The 24395-nt window shown below is 34.6% G+C and overlaps 1 protein-coding gene across 13 annotated transcripts in view; it reads right to left on the bottom strand.

Moving 5' to 3' along the window:
* The window catches only part of PTPRD (protein tyrosine phosphatase receptor type D), a 2182843-nt gene that overhangs the window by 1912713 nt on the left and 245735 nt on the right, over positions 1 to 24395 (bottom strand). For 12 of the 13 annotated variants that reach the window (XM_087869643.1, XM_045780711.2, XM_087869649.1 and 9 more), the window contains exon 2: positions 3593 to 3647. The exons of the other annotated variant lie outside the window; for it this stretch is intronic. The gene's annotated coding sequence lies outside the window, so the exon portion shown is untranslated. The remainder of the gene's footprint in view (positions 1 to 3592; positions 3648 to 24395) is intronic. 13 annotated transcript variants of the gene reach the window in all.

The following is a 24395-nucleotide window of genomic DNA, read 5'->3' as shown; positions in this document are numbered from 1 at the left end:
TAATAAATGGTGGAATCCATTATTTTACACATATTGTTTCCCAGTACCCGTAGTCTTTATCTCTGTGCCCAACAACCTCCCATAATATTGATATTTTTATGTTAAAACATGGCTTCAACAATCCTTTTATTCTTTAAAATTTTCATAGTACTATAGATTTATTAATTTATCCTCTTGGAAAACAAATGTTTTCCCTCATTTATCTACATCAGATATTAAAAGTCATGAAGTAAGTTTCATCTCTATCATATGAAGATCAGTCTATTTATTATTATTATTATTATTATTATTATTATTATTATTATTATTATTTTAGCCCAAAGGCCAATCTGGAATGTATAAACAGAAAACTGTCAATGGAATGCCACTGGGTCTTGCTAGCATTACCATAGTTATAACCAGGACACAATGCCAAGAACACCATGTTTCTTGCCAGTTCTCAGCACAATTGGCTCCTAGGGGTCATGCAGAGCAAGTGTTACAGTTCATCTCTGCACAAACTCACTTTTTTGGCTAATGAATAACATTCAAGCAAGCAGAGGATTGATTCTTAGACAGCTGCCTGAATTCTAATGCTAGATTTCTATCCATACCAATGCAATCTTTGATCTGCTAGACTACTTTCACAAATAGACAAAGAAACAGACAAAAGGACTGCCAGTTACAAGCCAATAATGCTCGTATTCACTCAACAAATAATTTTTCTGTGGGTCAGACACAGTGCTATGGATACTCAGTGCTCACATGGAACCTTCACGAGGCTGGCCTATTCTGGCTTTCATTACATCTATAGATAAAGGTGGAGTACTACTTCCCTTTCTCACCCAAAACTTTAACTCACCTTTTCATTACAAATACCTGGCCAAACAAAATGTCAAACCATATATATAGAGAATTTACTTGAATAGCCCCTACATCAAAGTGCTGTTTTCTTAGAAGTTCAGAAATGTTAATATGTATCAGTTTGGCAAAAATATCTTTAACGGCAAAGGCATTGCCTTTGAGGGGGATAGTCCATGTTTGGAAAGGATAAAAAAAATATTTTTTTCTGTCTAAGAAAGAAGAAGATAGATACAATATAAAGGGGATGCATTTAGCAGAAATATTGCTTTATAAGGCAAATTAATATAAATTCAAAGAAGCACAGCCTTAAAGAAGATCCAGGGTCAAAAATGTTATGCAAGAAAGAAAAAAAAAATCTGAAAAACGTTTCATGGGTGTAAAATCAACTGAGCAAGAAGAAAACAAATTGTTCAGAGGGCAATTGCCATTACTTGAGAGATAGTGTTAGGCAGCAGCAGGCTATTGGGATGGTATTGTTCAGCTTTATTAATGGATGCATATAATTCCTGGAAGAAGAAAGGTTCTAAAATTAGGAGAGTGCTGTGGGTTTAAAGTGGAATCCTCATTAAGAGCAGGAGTTGTCCTGTGCTGTTTATCTAGTGCAAGGGCAGAGAGCTTTCAGGGCTCTTTCCTCCCAGTTTGGGTGTTAAAACCAAGCAGTTGACCTTTAAGAAGCTAAATGATTTAAAATTTGCATAAGGGTTTTTTTCATTGTTGTTGCTTCTTTGTTATCCTAGCAAAATGCTTTAGGATAACACAGCTCCTTCCAGTTTATGCATTCAGGAGAGAAACAAGTACCCCTTGCTTTTTCCCTTCCTTCCTCTGAAGTGCAAATTTTAGGTAAACAGGGATCCTCAAAGCACATGGAAAGTTTTCATTGAGAAAGACCCCTCTAGGAAGAGTTAGGGTTCCAGGATGATGTTGACACTACTGCTGCTGCTGATAATAACAACAATTAAAAAAGCTATCAGGACATCTATATTCTCCCTTACATGACATGAATTTTCAGGGTAGAAATGTAGATTGAAAAGGGACCTGCTTATTCATTTAACAAATATCAAGAAAAGGGGCAATCGGGAGGAAAATGATATTGGATCTATGGAATTGTGTTTGTTTCTTTGAGGGAAAATTGCCGTAAGATGGTACATGAGATCAGTAATACTTCCCCTTCAAAGTTACTATAGAAGTCTGACTTCAGAGGGGAGGGGGGTAGGGGAATGGGATAGACCGGTGATGGGTAGTAAAGAGGGCACGTATTGCATGGTGCACTGGGTGTTAATACAGAACTAATGAATCATTGAGCCTTACATTGGAAACCGGGGATGTACTGTATGGTGACTAACATAATATAATAAAAAATCATTAAAAAAAAAAAAACAAAGTTACTATAGAAGTCTGAGTGATTATAGCTACTGGGGAGGGGAGATGTTTTATTACCTTTAACAGTTAAACATTAAGTAGGGATGTTTGCCCTCATATTTTCACACCCGCTATTTGGTCTTCTCACTTCTGATTTTTCACCCATAAAGTCCGTCCATCATAAGGCTATCACACCTCCCAAGATACAGCTCTAATTATACAAACAAACAAAAATTATAACAGAAGTCCAATACTTTCAATGACTACTTATGGCTTATATAGTAAAATATATTTTTTAAAACCAGGCTTCAAAGACTTCCACCAACGAATCTCAGTCCTACTTTTTGAAATAATATCTCACTCTCCCTTACCATTTTCTATGATTTTAGCCTATACCCTATTGCCAAATGTCTCTACTTACTTCCACCTCCGTGCTTCTCATATTCTCCTCTTGAAAGGAAATGATTTTTTCCAACTCCACATTATCTACATCCCATCCAGTTTATGTCATGTGCTTTGGTCAGCAATTCTTTCATATCCCAACAGCTAAAGTAAACTTCCCTCTTTGAAACCCGCATTCCACTGTATTTTGACAACTTATCAATCTCTACCAGTAGTATCATTATAAATGTGTTGCCAATATTTTTCTACTCATTCCCAGATATCATTATATATAATGTCTTTATAGCAACAAGCTTTCAAAGAATTGCTAGGCGGGAGTCTGTAGCAAGAGCATATCAATCTTTTTACAGTGTCAACCCAAGTTGATATTTCACTATTTAATTTTCTGTGAGCACTTTGAACTATGCAGTGTATTATACAACTGGCTATATTATACTAGCTTGGAATTACGTACTATTTGCGTTGATCAGTGCCTTTATTTGTTTTCTGTTTAAATACAGAATCGTATAGCACAAAAGTGGGTATCTTTAAGGTCAGAGAGATTTAGATTTGAAATTAGCTCTGACATTAAATACTCTGTGTACTTGGACAAACTATCAACCACCTCAGAGCCTTAGTTTATTTCTAAACTAGGGATAAAACCATCTCTATTACAATGTATTTGTGAAGATTAAATGGCAAGATTTATATTAAGCATCTTGGACATGGAAAGCCTTAGGAGGAATTTCAGCTTTTTTCTTTTGCTGTACCATCTCATGAGCCACACCATCTCTTCGTATCTCACTTTCTAAGTATCCTCTGAAGTGTATAGCAGTGACAGAGGTGGTATGCACTAACGCCACTGATCAAATGTGGTCTAAACAAGGATAGAAACAGCTTTACACAGTGTTTTCAACTTTCTGTCAAAAATGAGAAATCATTCTGCAATGGCTAGAATGCAGGTCAAACAGTCTCTTATCTGATTCTAGATCTACAAGATATTACTTACTAGTAGTGTGACTTTGAGACAGGTCCTTTACTTCTTTGATTCTCCATTTCTTCACCTGCAAAAATGAGGACATTGGACTAGATCCATGATTTCTAATTTCATTAACATTTTACAATTTATTGGTTTAATTATTCTGTGGATAAAATTTTATGGAAGTGACAAAAATGGAAGTATTAAAAGCAGAGCTTCTCTGGATGATACAAAGAAGACATTTAGGACTTCCACCTTTCAGTCCCTTCCTGTAGGCTAGACTAAGTTTGGCTTAAATCTAGTCAAGGATTTACAGAGGGTGCATGAGGAATTTTGATAGCTAATTAGTCAACTCAGGCCTACTTAGAATGTATGTGTAAAAAATTACACACTTTATCCATTCATCCATTGAGGAACATTTAGGTTGTTTCCATATTTTTGCTTGTGAATAATGCAGATATCTCCTCAAGATACTGATTTCAAATCCTTTGGATATGTATCCAGAAATGGAATTGCTGGATGATAAGATAGTTCCATTTTTTGAGGAACCTCCATGTTTTCTATAATTGCTGTGCCAATTTACATTCCCAAATGTCTGTTTACTGATGAATGAATATAAAGAAAGTGTGTAAGCACACACACACACACAGGAATATTAGTCTTAAAAAAGGAGAAAATCTTGCCATTTGTGACAACATGGATGAACCTGATGATATTAGCTCAGTGAAATAAGCCAGATGCAGAAAGGTAAACACTGCATGCAATAAAAGATGTTAAATTCATAGAGACAGAGAATAGGATGGTGGATATTAGGGAGTGGGATATGGGAGATGTTCGTCCAAGGATACACAGTTTTAGTTATATAATCTAAATAGCTTTTGGAGATCTAATATATACCAATGTGACTATAGTTAACAATACTGTATTATAAACTTGAAATTAGCTGAAAGGGTAGAACTTAAGTGTTCTCAACACACACACACATGCACACGCTAACTATATGAGGTGATGGATATGTTAACCAGCTTGATTGTGGTGAATATTTCACAGTGCACACATATATCAAACAATCAAGTTGTACACCTTAAATATATACAATTTTTAATTGTTAAAAATTAAGGTAGGAGGCATTTTTAATTTTGGCGTGGAGAGGGGAAGGAATGCCAAAGTTTAAACCACTCTTTACATCTACTGAATATTTCCTAAAGATCCTTTGAAGCCACAAAAGTTATTTTACCAAGCTTGCTCAGTACATTATCTAATTAGCTGACAATTCCAAAGTGAAATTTCACAACTCTAATGCTTAAATAAGTAAATAAATAAATAACATCTATTGGCTTATACAAGGTAATACAGCTAACAAATGAGTGATCAGATATTGATGTTTTGTGTTTTAAAGACCATACAGGATACAAAACTCATGTGGATAAGCTGTCTCTGCACTTTCAATATTCACTTAGAGTGTTTCAAGTTGACCACAATTTCATAGAACAGTGTACAAAAATTGTGCCAGAAATCATGCAAGAAATTAAACATGTGCTTTGGAGTCAGAAAGATGGTTTTAACATTTCCAAGCTGCAGCTTATTTGTAAAGTGCAAATCACAATATTGATCCTCCTTGTTTTTGTCTGTGTGTTTTGTGATTATTAAGTAATATTCAGTATAAGAACGCACTAGTTCATATTAAGTGCCAATGAATATATGTTCCTTTTTATTTCTCCTTTTAATAATTCCACATATATAGTAAACATTGCTTGGCATAGAGTGTAAAGCAATGTCAGCAACTCAACTTTTTAATGGTTTCTTTCACAGTGGTTTCTAACTTTCTAACCTTTTGAAGCTGTTAAAATAAAGTCAAATAATGATACTGCTGTGGCATAAGTGTATGCTAGGATCAATAAATTGTGGTTGTTGGAATAAATTGCAATTAAAGGGGTAGTACTTGATTGCTTGACAGTAGGTAGTCTTTCTGGCCCAAATAAACTCAAGTATTAGTCTGATTTACAAGCTAATTAGTATGGACTTCACATGCATTTCATTGGGAGACCATCAGATCATATTGACTTCTGTTCACATCATGAGTGTGCCCTTGAAGTTGTTTTCTGTCACTTTCAGGTGACAAGTCCTCTTTACTTGTTTACTTTGTTTATTCAAGAATATAGTCACCATTTTTAATCAAGTAGACTATGCAAGAAATTTATGATATTTGCAAATAAACACTCAAACATCTAAAAATTTCAGTATTGCCACTGGCCTTTTTTTCTCCCTATTTCTATACATTTAAAATAAAAATATGCGTGCATTCAGAAATGACAAAAGCATCAGCACTATAAGAAGGATGATTATTACTGAATCCTTAAAGCAACAGAACAATACATATAAGCATTAATTTATAAGCTAGAAAACCACAGGATAGGTATTTCAAGACAAAATATTTGAATAATACATAAAGAGATATTTTTTTCTCCAAATAAAGATGCATGCTTATCTAAAGTATAATTTTGTTTATTCTTAATTTTCTATTCAGTGCAGTATTTTATATGATAAATTCCAACATATGCCTGTATAATTATCTAGTGAATACAGGACATTCATAGACTAAAACAAGGTAATTTAAGCAATCCTTTGTGTTGTAAATTGCATTAAGGTATATATCATGTGTTTTCCTCTACTATGCATTTACCTACTACTGCATTTCTTGCTAGAGATTAAATACAGTTTTGTTGAATGAAAAAATGACAAAAGTGCAATTCCTCAAAAGGCACGAAGATATACACGGTATGACTATTTTAAAATTAAGCATCTTTTCCATTTAAATAGCTCTACGCCACACCTCTTGTAAATGCCACATTTTATTTTATTTTTATTTTTTTAAAAGATTTTATTTACTTATTTGACATAGAGACAGCCAGCAAGAAAGGGAACACAAGCAGGGGGAGTGGGAGAGGAAGAAGCAGGCTCACAGCGGATGAGCCCAATGGGGGGCTCGAACCCATAACGCCGGGATCAAGCCCTGAGCCGAAGGCAGACGCTCAACCACTGTGCCACCCAGGCGCCCCTAAAGGCCACATTTTAAAAAAAGGAAAAAAAAAGCAAAAAAAAGTCAGAAACACATGGAAAAATCCCTGGTGTCATGTCCACTCTGTTGTCCATATTTACATTAGATATTTATGTTAGGTTGCTAGTGTTACAGCCAGTAAATCTCACGTCATACTTATTATATTCTGTTACTTAATTTTCTGTTTCTGAGCCTTATTTCTCTTTCCCAACCACTCTTCAAAAGGAGGCTTTGCAAAGGCTAAAGAAAAAAGACTGATCTATTTGTACACCGATGAATTTTAATCACCTACCAGAGTTTCTGACTCGTAAGTGCTCAATAATTATTTTTTGCATAAGGAAACTCATCACAATTATTATTATCAATTATAAATCACCATAATACATTTCTGACATCAATTTACATGTGAAAATATATTTTGCTAATTTTGAATGATCTTTAAATGTCTTTTATGCCTGACAATGTGAAACTATATTAAATTTATGTATTTTAAAAAAATTTTTTTTCCATTTTTTCCATTTTATTAAAGATTTTATTTATTTATTTATTTGAGAGACAGAGAGACAGCATGGGCAGGGGGAAGGGCAGGGAGAAACAGACTCCCTGCTGAGCAAGGAGACTGACGGGGCTTGACCCCAGGACCCTGGGATCATGACCTGAGCCAAAAGCAAATACTTAACCAACTGAACCACCCAGGCACCCCATTTTTTCCCCATTTTTTAATCTAAATTAAATTAATTAACATATAATGTATTATGGGAAACTATATTAAATTTAAGGAATTATACAAAAACTACAATATTAAACCTTAGAATTAATGACAACATTTTAAAGAACAAAATAGTATTAAGATCAAAATCCTGAAATAAAGGTTTCAATGTAAAAATCAGTAGAAGTCCATGAACAAAACTATGAAAAAACAAATTAGAAACAAAATCCATTCCCTCGCTCTTAGTTAATGTCATCCAAAACGAGAACTTATGCTTCTTGAATGCAAAATATATCTATTGACCTTGTTCTCCCCAGGATTTAACACAATACCTGGCTCATTGTAAGAACTAAATTTGTGTTTTAAATGCATTAATGAATCAATCAATTGCCTGATTCAGAATGTCTAAGAATAACAAAACAGTGTATAAAATATCTGCAAAACAAAATAAAGACTGGAAAAATATAAAAATGTATGATAGAGTAATTTAATTAATATGCCATAGACTACATATGCTGTGGTTTTATAAGATTTGGTATTATTCTAAGCTCCAAGTGATATTAGAATTCCAGAAAAATAAAATATATCTGAGTAGGTAGGTTTAAAAAACAAATTCCATTATCCTTTCCATTGTAAGGTCAGTGTCATAATATTAGAGTTGGAGAAATTATCTGAGAGCATCTTTCCCCCTGTGTGTAGACTGATTGGTGAGGAAGAGGGTGCGAGCATCCTGGTTTCCTGTGCTTGGGTTACATTCACTGAAGTCAATAGTAGAAAAGGAGGCACAGATGTGGATCTGAAAATGAGAGGTACTGTAATTCCACAGAATGTAGGTTCCTGCATAGGCCTTATAGCAACTGTCCATCTGTCTGATTTGATTATCAATTTGTTTGAAATCTTGTAATGTTTATAGTTTTATGTGCTGCACAATTGTGATGTCATTAAGATAAAGCAGATGTTTAAATACCTATAATTGCCCAGGTGGCCAAATCCTAGGCCATGGGGAAAAGATAATTCTTTCTCTCCTCGCTATAACACATACCCCACCCTTCCAGTCTCTGACGATTTTTTTTTTAAAGATTTTATTTATTTGTTCATTCGACAGAGATAGAGACAGCCAGCGAGAGAGGGAACACAAGCAGGGGGAGTGGGAGAGGAAGAAGCAGGCTCATAGTGGAAGAGCCTGATGTGGGGCTCGATCCCATAATGCTAGGATCATGCCCTGAGCCGAAGGCAGACGCTTAACCGCTGTGCCACCCAGGCGCCCCGACAATTTTTATTCTTAAAAGCCACATACACACCACTATCACCCAATTGATTTCTGCTTCTCTTCCTTGTTCCTCCCTAACTTCAGGCTCCACTGCCTTTCATGAGTACCTTTTGTTTTTCCTCTAGGCATGTGTTGTTTTTCTGTTATTGTTGTTTGTTTGTTTGTTTACTTTTTTTGAGGCAGTAATAAGATCTGAGCTTCTGGGTTGCCTGGCTGGCTCAGTCGGTTAAGTGTCTGACTCTTGGTTTCAGCTCAGGTCATGACCTCTGGGTTGTGAGATCCAGCCGTGTGATGGGCTGCATGAGCAGCACTGAGTCTTCTTGAGAGTCTCTCCCTCTCCTTCTGCCCCTTCCACCTCCGTACACTCTCTCTCTAAAATAAAATCTTTAAAAAAAACCAAAAAACAAAAAAGTTCTGAGCTTCTAACTGTAAATTATCTAAAATCACCAATCACATATGTCTATAACCCACATTCTTAACTCAAATGTTGTTACCTAGTTTGTAAAGAATACCATTTAATTTTAGGTAAAATGAATGTCAGAAAATAGTGTTTGGCGGTACAAAATAGAACTCTGATGACTTAAAATAGGGATGATGAATACATACTACAATTGCTAAATACTGTCCCATGCATGGCTTACGTTACCACTCAGTCAAAATCCTTTCACTCTGAGCAAGGATACGGCCTCTAAATCTTGTTAATATTATGCCCTTGATCACTTATAATATGGGATATAACTTGTTATCCTTGTATTAAAAATGTACCTTTAGCATATGCCATCAAAAAATGATCATTTGCATATCACAAGTGGTACATTAACTTTTCATTTTTAAAAAGTTATTTTTTTCTAGCAATAAGAGTGAAATGCAATCATGAATGTGAAAACATATAAATATACACATGTATATATTCACACAAATGTGCACACACACACACACATTCACACAGTCACTTACACATATTTTCCAGCTCTAATTCCAATCCTCAGGGATAAATCATCCCAGTTAACATTGTGGTCTATGTTTCCATCAGTTATTTATTTTTTTTTAAAGATTTTATTTATTTATTCGACAGAGATAGAGACAGCCAGCGAGAGAGGGAACACAAGCAGGGGGAGTGGGAGAGGAAGAAGCAGGCTCATAGCGGAAGAGCCCTATGCGGGGCTCGAACCCATAACGCCGGGATCACGCCCTGAGCCGAAGGCAGACGCTTAACTGCTGTGCCACCCAGGCGCCCCATCCATCAGTTATTTCTGAATAAATAAATTACTAAATAGGGTTATGCACACACACACACACACATACACATACCTCTCTGATGTATTGTAGATTTGTTTCCATGTCCCTAAATATTTTTAGAGTGTCATCAGAATGAGTCATTAATTAGAAGATTAATATATGATTGTTTGAATATGTGAAAAAGTGTAAATGTGTTGTGGTAGGGGATATATACGAAATCTGTGTACTTTCCACTCAATTTTGCTATGAACTTAAACTGCTCTAAAAAGTAATGTCTACTAAAAATGTTTTTGCTTAAATAACATGTTTTCATTTAGCAATATCTGTTGAATTTAGGTTTAATTTTAAAATAATCATTTAGAAATGATAAGAACAAGTAAACAAAAAAGAATCATCTACGGTAGGCAGCAAAACTTCCCCCAAAGATGTCCACATTGTAATTCCCAGAACCTGTGAATACATTATGTTACATAGCAAAGGGTGTTATAATTAAGGTTGTAGATGGAATTAAATTGCTAATCGGCTGACCTTAAGATGGCGATTATCCTGGATCATTCAGGTGAGACCAGTGTAATCATAAGAGTTCTTGTAAGTGAGAAAGAGAGGCAGGAAAGTAAGAATTTGAGTGATTTAATCTGGCAAAGACTCTACTGGTCATTGTCATTGCAGGCTTTGGAGATGGAAGTGAACATCTGGAATACGAGCAGTCTCTAGAAACTGGAAAAGACAAGGAAATGTATGTTCCCCTAGAGCTCCCAGAAAGAAATGCAGCCATGCTATGAACATTTATGTATGAGGTTTTATGGACATATGTGTTCAATTCTCATGAGTATGTATACATGTAGACGGAAATTGCTGGGTGATATGGCCAGTCTATATTTATCATTTACAGAAACTGTCAAACTGTTTTCCAAAATGGATGCCCCATTTATATTCCTTTCAGCAATGTATGAGGATTCCAATTTTTCCACATCCTCAAGAATATTTGCTATTATCTGTCTTTTTCATTATAACCACATTTTAGTGGGCCTGTCGTGGTATCTCATTGCGGTTTTTTTTTTTTAAAGATTTATTTATTTATTTATTTGACAGAGATAGGAACAGCCAGCGAGAGAGGGAACACAAGCAGGGGGAGTGGGAGAGGAAGAAGCAGGCTCATAGTGGAGGAGCCTGATGTGGGGCTCGATCCCATAACGCCGGGATCACACCCTGAGCTGAAGGCAGACGCTCAACCGCTGTGCCACCCAGGCACCCCCTCATTGCAGTTTTGATTTGCATTTCTCTAATGGCTAACAATGTGAGAAATTTTTATGTGCTTATTGTCCATTTGCATATCTTCTTTGGAAAAATATCTATTCAAATCCTTCATTCATTTCTAGTATCTTTTTAACATAGTTAATAAAAACAATTATTTTCTCTTTGACAGGATTTTTTAAAAATTTAAATAGACATTATTTTTAGAGCAGTTTCAGGTTCACAGAAAAATTGAATGGAGAGTACAGAAATTTCCCATATGCTTCCTACCACAATATATGCATAGCCTCCACCATTTCAACATCCCTGACCAGAGACCACCAGAGTGGTACATTCATTACAACTGATGAAACTACATTGACACATCATTATCACTCAAAATCTATGGTTTACATTGGGACTGACTCTTGGTTGTACAGTCAATGAGTTTGAACAAATACATAGTGATATATATCCATCCTTATAATATCATACAGAGTAGTTTCATTGCCCAACCATCTTTTGTTGCTTAGCTCATCCAACCTTTCCTCCCTGCAGACTCTGGAAACCAGTGATCTTTTTTAATGTCTATGTAATTTTGTCTTTTCCAAATGTCATAAAATTGAAATCGTACAGTATGTAGTTTTTTCAGACTGGTTTCTTTCACTTAAGAATAAGTGCTTAAAGTTCCTCCCTGTCTTTTCACGGCTTGATAGCTCATTTATTTTTAGCACTATACTATTCCTTTGTCTGAGTGTACCACAGTTTATTTATCCACTCACCTCCTGAAGGGCATCTTAGTTACTTCCAGGTTCAGGAAATTACGAATAAAGCTGCTATAAGCATCCATGTGAGGATTTTATGTAGACATAAGATTTCAACTCTTTTGGGTGGATACCAAGGGACATGATTACTGGGTGATAGTATGGTAAGAGCATGGTTAGTTTTGCAAGAAACTGCCAAACTGTTTTCCAAAGTGGATGCACCATTTAAAATAATCCCACCAGCAACGAATGAGAATTTCTGTTGCTCTACATCCTCATTAGCATTTGGCTTTATCAGTATTCTGGATTTTGGCCAATCTAATAAGTGTATAGTGGTAACTCATTGTTTGAATTTGCAATTCCCTGGGGACATATGATGTACAGCATCTTTTCATATGCTTATTTGCCATCTGTATATCTTCTTTGGTGAAGTGTCTGTTAAGGATCTTGCCCATTTGTTAGTAGGGTTATTTGTTTTCTTACTGTTGAGTTTCAAGAGTTCTTTGCATGTTTTGAATGAAAGTCTGCAAAGGACTGGATTTTTTATGCCCCTGCAAATTCATATGTTGAAATCTTAACCTCTAACGCAATGCCATTAGGCGGTGGAGGCTTTGGGAGGTGATTAGGTCATGAGAATGAAGCCCTTCTGAATGCTATTTGTGTCTCGCTCTCTCGTTCTCTTTCTGCCATGTGAGGATACGACCAGAAGTTGGCAGTCTGAAATCTAGAAAAGGGTCTTCACCACCCACCAAATCTATCCGTATCTTGATCTTAGACTTCCTAGCCTCCAGGACTCCGAGAAATAAATGTTTGTTATTTAAACCCCTAATCTGTGTTATTCTCTTATAGTAATCTGAACTAAGACACAGTCCTTTATCAGATGGGTCTTTTGCAAATATTTTCATATAGTTTGTGGCATTTTATTCTTTTCATAGTATCTTTTGCGGAGCAGATATTCTTCAATTTTAATGAAGTCCAGCTTATCAATTTTTTTTTCCTCTCATGGAGGGGATACTAGTTACTTCCTAGTCAGCATGGTTGTTTCACTTATAGAGAACAAGCCTGCATATCTTTAATATGATGAAGACGTGGAGAAAAAAGAAAATATATAGGATGGGGTTTGTATATCACCAGAAGTTTATCCTGATAAGACCAGAAAATTTTCAGGATCAAGTTGCTGCAAAGCAATTCAGCATTCAGATGCTTTATCTTGCAAAAAAAGTGAAAAGAGAAATATTAATGATGCTTTTTAAGGCAGATGTATTGATGTAACTAGCTTGTGGGGTGATACAAGTGAGCAAGCTACAGGGCAATATGGATTAAACAATACTTTTTGAGTTAATAAGTAGATCTATTACATTAGGTGGTCAGAATAGAGTCCCCCCCCACCTCTGTATTTTATCGTAAGGGGGATGAACCTTGAAAGCCTTATCAGTTTGAAAATGTTTCAGCAATTAATTAGCAAGGAATTTCCCTTTATAGTCAAATGCAGTCAAAGGAACTAAGAAGTAACATTTAGAACTGAGTCAATTTATCTTGGAAGTGGGCATTCTAAACAATTTTATCAAAAATACTGCCTATATTTTACATTATATTTATTTTACATGACATTCTCTGGGATGGCTCATATGAATATGATTAAAACCAATGAATCATGTTTTACACTGTCTCACTGCATTGTCTATCATACAGTTGACAATAATCAATCTGTTTCTCTCATTGCCCAATTACACTTAGATGGAGATTAAGAGTCATACAAAAAACCTCTCTAAAGAAGAAGGAATGGATTTGTTCAAAGAGAACCTCTTATTCATCCCTAAGAAAGGATATTGTGTGGAAGCCATGCAATGATTATGGGGTGCTAAATACCCATGTTGGATTTTATCATGGCCAGGACGCTTAGTTTTCAAATGTGCAAAGACTTGGGTCAAAAGTCATTATTTATCCAAGAAATGATACTGGGAAATCAGTGCTTAGCATCTTCCAGATGTTTGAATTCTAACTTCTTTGTCAAGTAGAGGTTTCTTAAAATTTTGCTTCACATTTGCATAAGGAAAACATATCTCCTATTTTCCCTTTGTTTGTTAATTTAGTAAGATTTTTGGGGAATGTAAATTTTAGGACCTAGGAAAATGCAAATGGACACACAAAATAATAGACATATTCACTTCCCAGATGGTACTTTGACAGTGAAGGTTGATAGGTTGAAAATGCAGACCTGTATAGATGGGTTAGCAACTCTCTTTAGAAAAATGCATCTTACTAGAAAGATTGAGTTTTCAGTCAGTATTAGGTACCCATGTTAATATTGGAGGCATTGATAGGTAAACCCAATTTCATTAAGCCTCACTTTGAGAAGAGAATGTAGTGGAAAGAGGACTGCATAAGGTGGGTTCTTATTTTATCAATCTGAGAGCTCTGCTTGTAGTTCCAAAGTGGAAAGAGGACTGCATAAGGTGGGTTCTTATTTTATCAATCTGAGAGCTCTGCTTGTAGTTCCAAAGCTCTGCTTGTAGTTCCAAAGCAACACAGTTTTATCGCATTAACCTTTGGCAGGCAGTCCGTTTTCACCTCATTTTTGAGATTACTTGAATTGTGTTTACTGAATTTGTAAGCAAACACTGTACTAAAATCAAAACATACAAAATTACTTTATCCTATTTTACTATCAGTAGATTAGCATGATTATACAAACACTCCTGCTGATCTAGTTCTCGTTTCATAGCTGGAAGTAATTAACCCAGTATTACTTCATCACTTCAACTGGGCAGATTCTTATTCTCAGTGGTCTGTTTTGACCATTCTCATTCCTATTCTTCTGCCATCCTTTCTACCAGGTTTCATTTGACTAGGGCGGAATTAACATGATTTATTGCTATTCAAGTAGAAATTTTACATCACCTCTGTAGATAGAGCAGTTGAGGTCCTGCATTTAAAACAGACAATTGTCTTACATGTAAGGTTAAAGTAATGAAATACGGATCACAAGTAGTAACAGCTATATATGTGTGAGAGTGTAGATTTATAATTCCAAGATCATATGTAATATGATATATATGATATATTTCTTGTTCAAGCATTTTGAGGTGTTAGATGTAAACCTTTCTCACAATCTATTGGTTTCTGGTTGTACAATCATGACATGGTCTTATTTTTATTACTCTATTTTGTCACTACAATACTTACATTTAATGTGTTATCTAAATGATTTAAGATAAGTACAAAATTTACAAAATAGACTATAACCTATTTTATCGAGGAAAATCTATATTAACTTTCATTTCTCTGCTTCTCTTATACAATATCCATAATACTGATCCTTAAATGCAGCAATATCTTTAGGCAGCTTTTGTATCATGAAAGAAAGATTAAACTATATTCCACAGAGTTTATAGTTGAGTAAAATCCCCTCAAATTTGATAAGCTACACCAAATGTGCATGTGAGGCAAGGTATCAGCTTGTTTACCTAAATCCAAAATAATATAATCATCTTTGAAATAATCATTTTCAATATGATGAGCTATATTACAACTTTATATTTGAAATTTTCCTTTTAAAAATCCCCCTTTAAAAAGTCTCCCTTAAAATCAGGTTTCGGAGGTTAGAGCTGTGTTTGTTGAGGTAGCCCTAAAGTTTACACCAAAAACAGTATTTGTGCAAAGACTTATGGTAATAGTCCAATGATACTGAAGGAAGTTAATGGCAAAATCTAGTGCTTTTCCCTTCCTGCCATTTGATCATCCAAGAACTTGTTTACTCAACTTCCTAAGAGTACTTCTAAGTCATCAATATTAATAGAACAAACGCTTTGTTTGCATCATTATAATAAGCACCATTTTAATTTCACCATCTTCTATCCTCAGCAATACAACCAACTTTTACCACTCCCTTCAACCTTCCAAGATAGGATTTAGAGAACATGGAAGATGAGTGGAAACTTACAGAAGAGACATCCTAAAGTGATTAATAGAAAAATTCATAAAGAATAAAAATAAGATTAAAGAGCCAAATAACCTTATGCTCTCTAAAAATCAAGACTTTTCTTTACCTCTCACAAAATGAGAACAAGCTCTTTAAAGTGACAAACTTATGCCAAAATATCATCGATCAAATACTAAATTCACTTATTTTAAACTCATGTTCAAAAAAGGAAATTTTAACCATTTATTAGAAAACACTTCTTTGGTCATTTTTTCTATATTACGTTGGAAAGTTACCCCTCAAAACGCAACCAATAACTGTTTAAATAAACTATTAGAAACCCTTCGAGACTTTCTCAGGGAAGAAATGAATAATTTATTTATTTATTATTAAATATCTGAAACATAATAAAAAAGACATAAAGAATAATAAAGTGAACTTCCATGTACTTACAATTCAGCTTAAAAATAAAACTTTAACAGTAAGATTGGAACCTGCTGTACTATGTTTCTAAATTATATCATGTTCTCACTTCCTCAAGTTATTAGCTTCTTAATTAGTAATTATAATTCCTCTTATTTTCCTATATATATAATACCTGTAAACATTGTTTAGTTTGTTTTAGTTGGGGGTTTTTGTTTGGTTTTTTTGTTTGTTTGTTTGTTTTAGTTGTTTTAAAACTATGTAGAGGCTAAAGTTAGGCCGCTTCCAAATGTGCCACTTTTGAATATTGATTATTTTGAATTAAAGTTACTTGAAAAAAAGTTCCAGAAAAACACTCGGACTCCTGCTTTGTCTCCAGAAAATAGGAAATAAATCTCCCATGTGAAAAGTACTATCCCTGTGCCAGGTAGTAAAGAGACATAACCAGAGATAAGGAATTCTGAGCTACGGCTATTTAAATAAACTTATTACTTCTACTAATTTACTACCCCAGCCCAAATTCTGTTTAGAATTCCTTACTAACTGAAACTCCTGAACATAAGTTTTCTTTGTCCTGTCAATTCCTCACAGTTTTATGGCCTCTTTCTCCAAAAAGTATAAAAACTGTCCGGTTTGCTCAGTTTTTAGGATCTCAATTTCATTATTGGGCCTCTCTCTGTACATAATTAAATGTTATTGTTATTGTTTTTTACTGTTATTAATTTGTCTCATGTCAATTAAATTCTTTAGAACAGCTTTAAGAAACTTAAAGGTGGAGAAAAAATTTCCTCCCCCAAAATTATATATAAAGTAACATTCTTTATTAATAATTGAACATTTTGCTCAGCCTTACATCTATGAAAATCATCTATGATGTATATTTGTGTATATATATCAATATGTATATAAATATTGATAGTTAAGCTGATAGGCATTCAGAACATCTCCATTTTTTGACTATTAAAAGGCTAATACATGTGTATGTACATTTTTATATGAGTATGTGTGACAGTCAATCTAGTTTTCAGTAGAAAGCTAGTTCAAGGTTGAGTTCTCCATATTTCACAGATACTGTCTCTTGATCTCTTTATAACCTTTACAACCCAAGTGTATAGGTATCTTGTGTTGACAAATGTACACAGAATAATTATATTCAATTCTACTTACTCTTAAGATTTTGTCAAAGATTTTCCCTAAACTCTTTGACTCTCAGCTATGAATTTACAAAAACATTGACTGCATTTCATTCAGCAATTGTTCTGCAACCAGTTTGTGTCGGGAAGGTGATTGAAATACCTTGTCTGTCATGCTGCTGGAAGGGATTGTACGAAGATGATGAATATGAGGCTACAGCTAGTGTGACATTACATCCTCTTCTCTTAGCTCCACCTTCATGACATGTTTCACTGAGTGTGGGAAGGATATCTAGTAATTCTGGAAGAGGGAAGGGAGGAAGTGGAAAGGACGTGTGCTGTGTGCTTTGTGTGTGTACTAGAGGTCATGGTTTTGGATGGGGCCATGGTACCGTTCTCTGACTTTAACAGGTATCTTATCATTACTTGAGAGGAGCATGGGTAGGTCAACTTAAAAAATTTGTTCACTAGGGGTGCCTAGGTGGCTCAGATGGCTAAGCCTTCAGCTCAGATTCTCCTGGGATGGAGCCCCACGTTGGGCTCTCTTTTCAGCGAAGATTCTTCTTCTCCCTCTCACTCTTCCTCTGTGCTCTCTCTCTCTCACACAAATAAATAAATAAAAATAAAATCTTAAAAAAATTTGTTCACTAAATAAATGCACACTTTCTCATGGAAGGCTTATGAATATATTATTTCTCATAGTTAAATAATCCAACCATCTTAGAATTATATATTATCATATATTTATAATGTGGCAAATTTTGTTTTGGTAAAATAGCCATGTTCTTTTGGCAAAATAAAAATCTGCAAAATTTCATTTCTACTTTGGTGTTTTCTAATCATCTGATTTGCGTTATTAAAGAACTTACAAGGGGCGCCTGGGTGGCTCAGTCAGTTAAATATCTGCCTTTGGCTCAAGTCATGATCCTGGGGTCCTGGGATCGAGCCTTGCATTAGGCTCTCTGCTCAGCTGGGAGTCTGCTTCTCCCTCTCCCTCTCCCTCTGTGATCTCTCTCGCTTTCACTCTCTCTCAAATAAATAAAATCTTAAAAAAAAAAAGAACTTATGAATGAGAAATCTATATTTTCTTTTTTTTAAAAAAATATTTTATTTATTTATTCGACAGAAATAGAGACAGCCAGCGAGAGAGGGAACACAAGCAGGGGGAGTGGGAGAGGAAGAAGCAGGCTCATAGCAGAGGAGCCTGATGCGGGGCTTGATCCCATAACGCCGGGATCACGCCCTGAGCCGAAGGCAGACGCTTAACCACTGTGCCACCCAGGTGCCCCGAGAAATCTATATTTTCATATTTTCCAGCATGTTTTGTAAAATTTAGTTCCTTGTGATGTTAGCCAACAAACAAAATCCAAAATGTTTTCTTGGTCACATAAATTTGGGAAATATTCAAAGCGCTCAGACTTCTCAGGATCAATAATATGCTAATGTAAACTGCTATATTTTGGAGACATACTTGATCATGGAATGCTCTGTGAACAATAGAAAGCTTATAGGAGGAGTGCCTGGGTGGCTCCCTTGGTTAAACATCTGCCTTTGGCTCAGGGTCCCTGGGTCCTGGGATCAAGCCCCACAGCAGGCTCCTTACTCAGTGGGAAGCCTGCTTCTCCCTCTCCCTCTGCCTGCCACTCCATCTGCTTATGCTCTCTCTCTGTCAAATAAATAAATAAAATCTAAAAAAAAAAAAAAAGAAAAAGAAAAAAGAAAGAGAAATCTCATAAGACTGGTGTTCTATAGATCATTCTTTGGGAAATGCATATGTATTTCAACACTGCAAATATAGAAGTTATAGAAAATGGAAGAAACACTCTATGATATACCTACTTTAGCTAATATGCAGATTTGACATATTAAAATATAGGTTAATACTGTCAGTAGAAAATTACTAAACTAAAATCTAAAGTGGCATTAGAGAATAGATTCAGGAGTGCACTGGAAATGATGTGAACACTTCCAGGAAAAATATTACTATTAACTGCATATATTCACATCTCAAATTATTAATTCATTAGATTTCTCTTTTTGATTTTTAGGAGGGGATCTTTAAAGAAAACAGAAAACTACTTTATCCCTTTTCAGATTTTATTTGATTGATTGTTTGCTTGAACCAAGCTTAGATCTACCTGGTCAGAGGCTAGTGTGGCTTCCTAAAAACCTATTAATGCATTTCAGAAATATAAGCAATAAGAAGTAAAGTGGCAGAGACAGTTCCTCTAAGAGATTACTTGTCTCCCAGGAATTGCCATGCCAAAGATCAACCAGATGACTTAACCATAAAGAGGCCCAGAAGATTCCTTGCACAAAAATGTCTTTCACATGGGCTTGTCTCAGATACTCAAAATGCCATTTCGAAGTGTTAGTAATACTTGAGTAACTAGCAGTCCTGTAGAGATTTATGCTTTAAAAATATTCACATACATTTTATCATTTGGTCATCACAATAAAACTACACAGGTACTTAATATTCCCATTTTATAAATGAGGAAAGGAGGCTCAGAAAGAATATACATAACTACTCTAACATATTCTCGCAGAGAATGACATATGTCTTATTACCCTAATTCTTATTTTTCTCTAAATTCTGGGTAGTTTCTCTAAGATGATTATGTCCCAACTTTATATGATTTAAAAGTATACAGGCACCACCAATACTAGTATGTCACTCATTTATAAATCATATAAATATACTACTATTTACAGCTTAAAAAATATAGAAAACACCCCCAAAATTAAGGAGAAAGAGAGCTAACATAGATAGAAACAGAAATTCTATATTTTCCTTTGAACTCTGCAGTAGATCATCTTCTGTATCCCTGCACTGTACACCAGGCACTTTTGAGAACACTGCTTTAAGGGGTTGTACACATTTGAGTTTTTGTGTTTGATTAGATTTAACTTTCACAAAACTAAATTTTGGGGAACTCTCTGCCAGAAGTATCTCCAGGAGGATTTATTGCTTAATGAAAATTGGCAGTGTTATATAGAATGAATTCTACTGTCCAATGGCCTGATCTCAAACCTTGCTCTAACTTGCTGTATGGCCCTGAGCAAATTATTTAGCCTCTTTACTCAGTTCCTGTAAAATGGATTAATAAGACTAATATCTATATCATGGGTTTGTGAGGATTAAATCAGCTGATATACATGCAAAGTGCTTAAAGCAGAATTTGTAAGTACTGAAAATATATTGGTCATTACTATCACAGCATTATTACATTACTTTGCAACAGTAGGAATGAGGAAATTGTTTTTAAATAATTAAAAAATACCTACTATGCACAAAGTGCTGACATAGGCACTGAGTGTATACAAAGATAAAAAAGTAAGTTCCTTGACATTAAAATAACTGGTAATTTCGAAGGGGTCCATGAGATCAATGAGGACTTTTCCATTAATCAGAGGTTAGTATTCAGTACTTAACTGCATTAAATAAAGAAAGATAATTGTGGGGCAACGGGGTGGCTCAGAGTGGGACTCCCACTCTCATGCTCAAGCATGGGACTCTTGATTTTGGCTCAGGTCATGATCTCATGGTTGTGGGATAGAGCCCAGTGTCCAGCATGGGGGGAGAGGCCCTCTGTGCTCAGTGTGGAGTCTGCTTGAGATTCTGTCCCGTCTCTCCCTCTGCCCCTTCCTCCACTCACATGCATGCCCTCTCTCTCTCTCAAATAAATAAATAAATAAATAAATAAATAAATAAATAAATCTTAAAAAAAGAGCTAATTGTGTGAAGAGAATTCAGAAAGATATTTCCATTTTAAAACTACTGACACAGCAATATTGACCACGTTGACCCAATAACCATAATGATGCATTGCCAGATGCTCTATAGTCAGAAGCCTCAACTACAGTGCTCAAGATGTGGATGAGGAGAACTTCATTAGAAAGGTAATATATAAAATTCAAGAAAGCAATATATAGGAAAGAGGACAAAAGAGAACAGAGAGATTGTGAAATTCCACATGATGAATTAATAGGACTGTCTTCATTAAAGGATTATATTTTTGGTCAGAAATTCTTCAGTCAAGAAAAATTAACTACATTTAATCATGCAGTGTAGAATAAATAGAATTCATGGTAAACCTATTTGTGAAAAGCAGCAAATAATGCACTAGTTTTAATTATTTTTACGATCTTCTTGTAGGAAATTATAATTTCATTGATCACTGAAGCATCTTTAAGTATTTTAACATCGAATTAAAGACAATGGAGTAATGTTTGCTTTAGTTTGGCACTCTTTGTATAAAATTTAATTAGTAGCTGCAATGTCTGTGGGTTAGTTTTGAAAGATCTATGTATTAGCTTTATGTTCAATATAGCAATCCATCTAAAAAAAGTTAAGTTTTATAATATAAAAATTATTAAAATATCCTGCACTTGATTTATTATATCCCACCATTGGTACAGTATATACTGTCTTAAGTAAACATTTTACATAAACATTCTTTAGTCTGAAATTTTATTAACTAACCTAATTGCATTCTATGCTCAATAGCATTGTTTATTTAATAGTAGGATAAGTCATTAAATAAAGTAGTCCACTCAAAGTATATATTTTTGAATTTCCTTAGGAATGCACTTTCCTATTATGTAGAATATTGCTTTCTGTTACATATTGTACTAAACTTGTAACTTCTAGGGTTGAGGGTTGATATACAGTAGACAGATGCATAGGTCTCTTGTAAACTCAACTTTGCCATGAAAAAATCATATCGTTGTTACTGAAATGTAAGACATAATTTTGTTGCCCATATGTGTGTATATATATTACAAGTCTAGTACTTACTATCATGATGGGTAAAAATAATGCCAGTAAAAGGATCTTTTATTCAAAAATTGAGAATTCTCAGGTTTATTTACATCATTTGATCCATCTTGAACATTTGAATATTCATTGTTCCGCCATCCTTTCTACATAAACCAAAGTAGAAATGTTTAGTATCAGAAAGATTGTGGGTGAATATTGTTTTCTATGATTGTGTATGTGCACGTACATTTTCTTACACTTAATTTTTAATCAAAGTAATACATATATAATTAAAAACCAAGTAATAAAAAAGCCGATGATAAAAACAAAAATTTCTGCCCTCTTCTTTATCTCCCCAGACGGAAATATCATTACGTTCTTAAGCAGTTTCTTCTGTTAGTTTCCTTACCATCCCTTGGTAGTAAGTATTTATTTTATTTTATTTTATTTATTTATTTTTAAAGATTTTATTTATTTATTTGACAGAGAGAGAGAGCCAGCGAGAGAGGGAACACAGGGGGAGTGGGAGAGGAAGAAGCAGGCTCCCAGCGGAGGAGCCCGATGTGGGGCTCGATCCCAGAACGCTGGGATCATGCCCTGAGCCGAAGGCAGATGCCTAATGACTGAGCCACCCAGGCACCCTGTAAGTATTTATTTTAAATAAGGCCCAGAAAGCATTTGATAGTTTTTATATTTGGAGAATGCTAAAATTAAAATACACATAAGCTTTTCAGTAACAAGAAGGTTCTGGAACAAATCTGTTTTCTTTAATTTATTCCGGGGAGCAAGGAAGAAAAGCAGTATTAACTAGCAGTGTGATGGGTTGAACATAAATCTCCAAAATATCTGTTTTTATAATTAAAAATAATTGTGTGTGCTGCAGCGAACTAAGTTCTGCAGTGTAATTAAACATATTTAACATATATTAACTCTATAAGTAATTTGCATAAATTATTCTGCTTAACAATTTTAGTGCACACCAGGGGATACTGTGATTTTTATCAATGTACTCTATTAACTAAATGGATAATGATATGGTTTTAAAAGTTGAGATATAATTACAAGCCCCTAGAATCTCCGAATGAAGAGTGTTACAGGCTATTGAAATAATTTGCCAAAATTACAGAGAGAATTGCATATACGGTTTTGAAAATTGAATTTGAACCTCTATACCTAATCTTTTGACAAATAATGACCATATATTTATATTTTCTCATGTTCCTTTCCAGATTTATTAGTTCATATGCTAGGCTTTTCTTCAGAGAAGTACTATTATGCATATATTTCTATATAATTATGGTCATAATTTGTCCTAATTGAAAATATGGATAAATATTCAATTTTGTGGAATATGTGGGAGTATAATAAAACTAGAGGCCAGGAACTTGACTTCTGATTCTTCATTTGGTCACTAAGAGACCAATGAGTCAGAGCGAGTTCTCTCATCAACACTGATTCTATACCTATAAAATGTGATGGATTTGAACTCATATCAAAATTCAAAGAGGTTCCTTCCAGTACTTCACAAAATCAGTCACAATCACACTCAATCCATTTTATTTATGATTCTATTTATTTTATAAATCAGAAAATAACATCATGTCATTTTGTGCACACTATAGGAACTTGATTACTGGGGAAGGAGACTTTTATTCACATAGTATTTCACCTTTTCTTAGGCTAACTCTGTCTTTCCTTCTCTTCCACCCTACAAAGGCAAAGCCTTGAGAAAGAATTGTCAAGATGGAAGAGAAATGACTACATGGCAAGCATCACCTTTTCCTTTGTCCCAGTCATGCCAAGATAAGACTGTAGACCAAAAGTGTTCAAACATTACAGTTTTTGGACCATTTTATACTCTTAAAATTATTGAGGACCCCCAAAACTTCCATTTATATGGTTTTCATTTGATGATATTTACTGTATTATAAATGAAAACATTCATTAACTAATTAAAAATAATCTCATTGTTAATGTAAAATCATTTTTATTACAAAAACTTTATTTTCCAAGCCAAAAAAAACAGTGAAATGAGTGGCATTATTTTACATCTTTAAAAGTTTCTATAATGTCTGACTTAATAGTAGACAGATTCTCATATCTCTTTCCAATTTATTATGAAGTCACATGTCAGGTAGCCTCTTAAAAACTTCAGTGTTTATTCACAAACAATGAATTATGGAACACTACATCAAAAATAATGATGTACTACATGGTGACATAACATAAAAAAATAAATTAAAAAAAATTCAATATCCACTCATAAGAGAATGAGAGTTGGAAAAAAGCAACAACTCCCTAGTGTCCCCAAAATACTTTG

This window comes from Ursus americanus, chromosome 18, assembly GCF_024610735.1.
Source record: "Ursus americanus isolate L20-20 chromosome 18, mUrsAme1.1.p, whole genome shotgun sequence".
Classification (NCBI taxonomy): domain Eukaryota; kingdom Metazoa; phylum Chordata; class Mammalia; order Carnivora; family Ursidae; genus Ursus; species Ursus americanus.
Note: the sequence above shows the minus strand (reverse complement) of the source record. Positions and strands in the feature narration are given on the sequence as shown.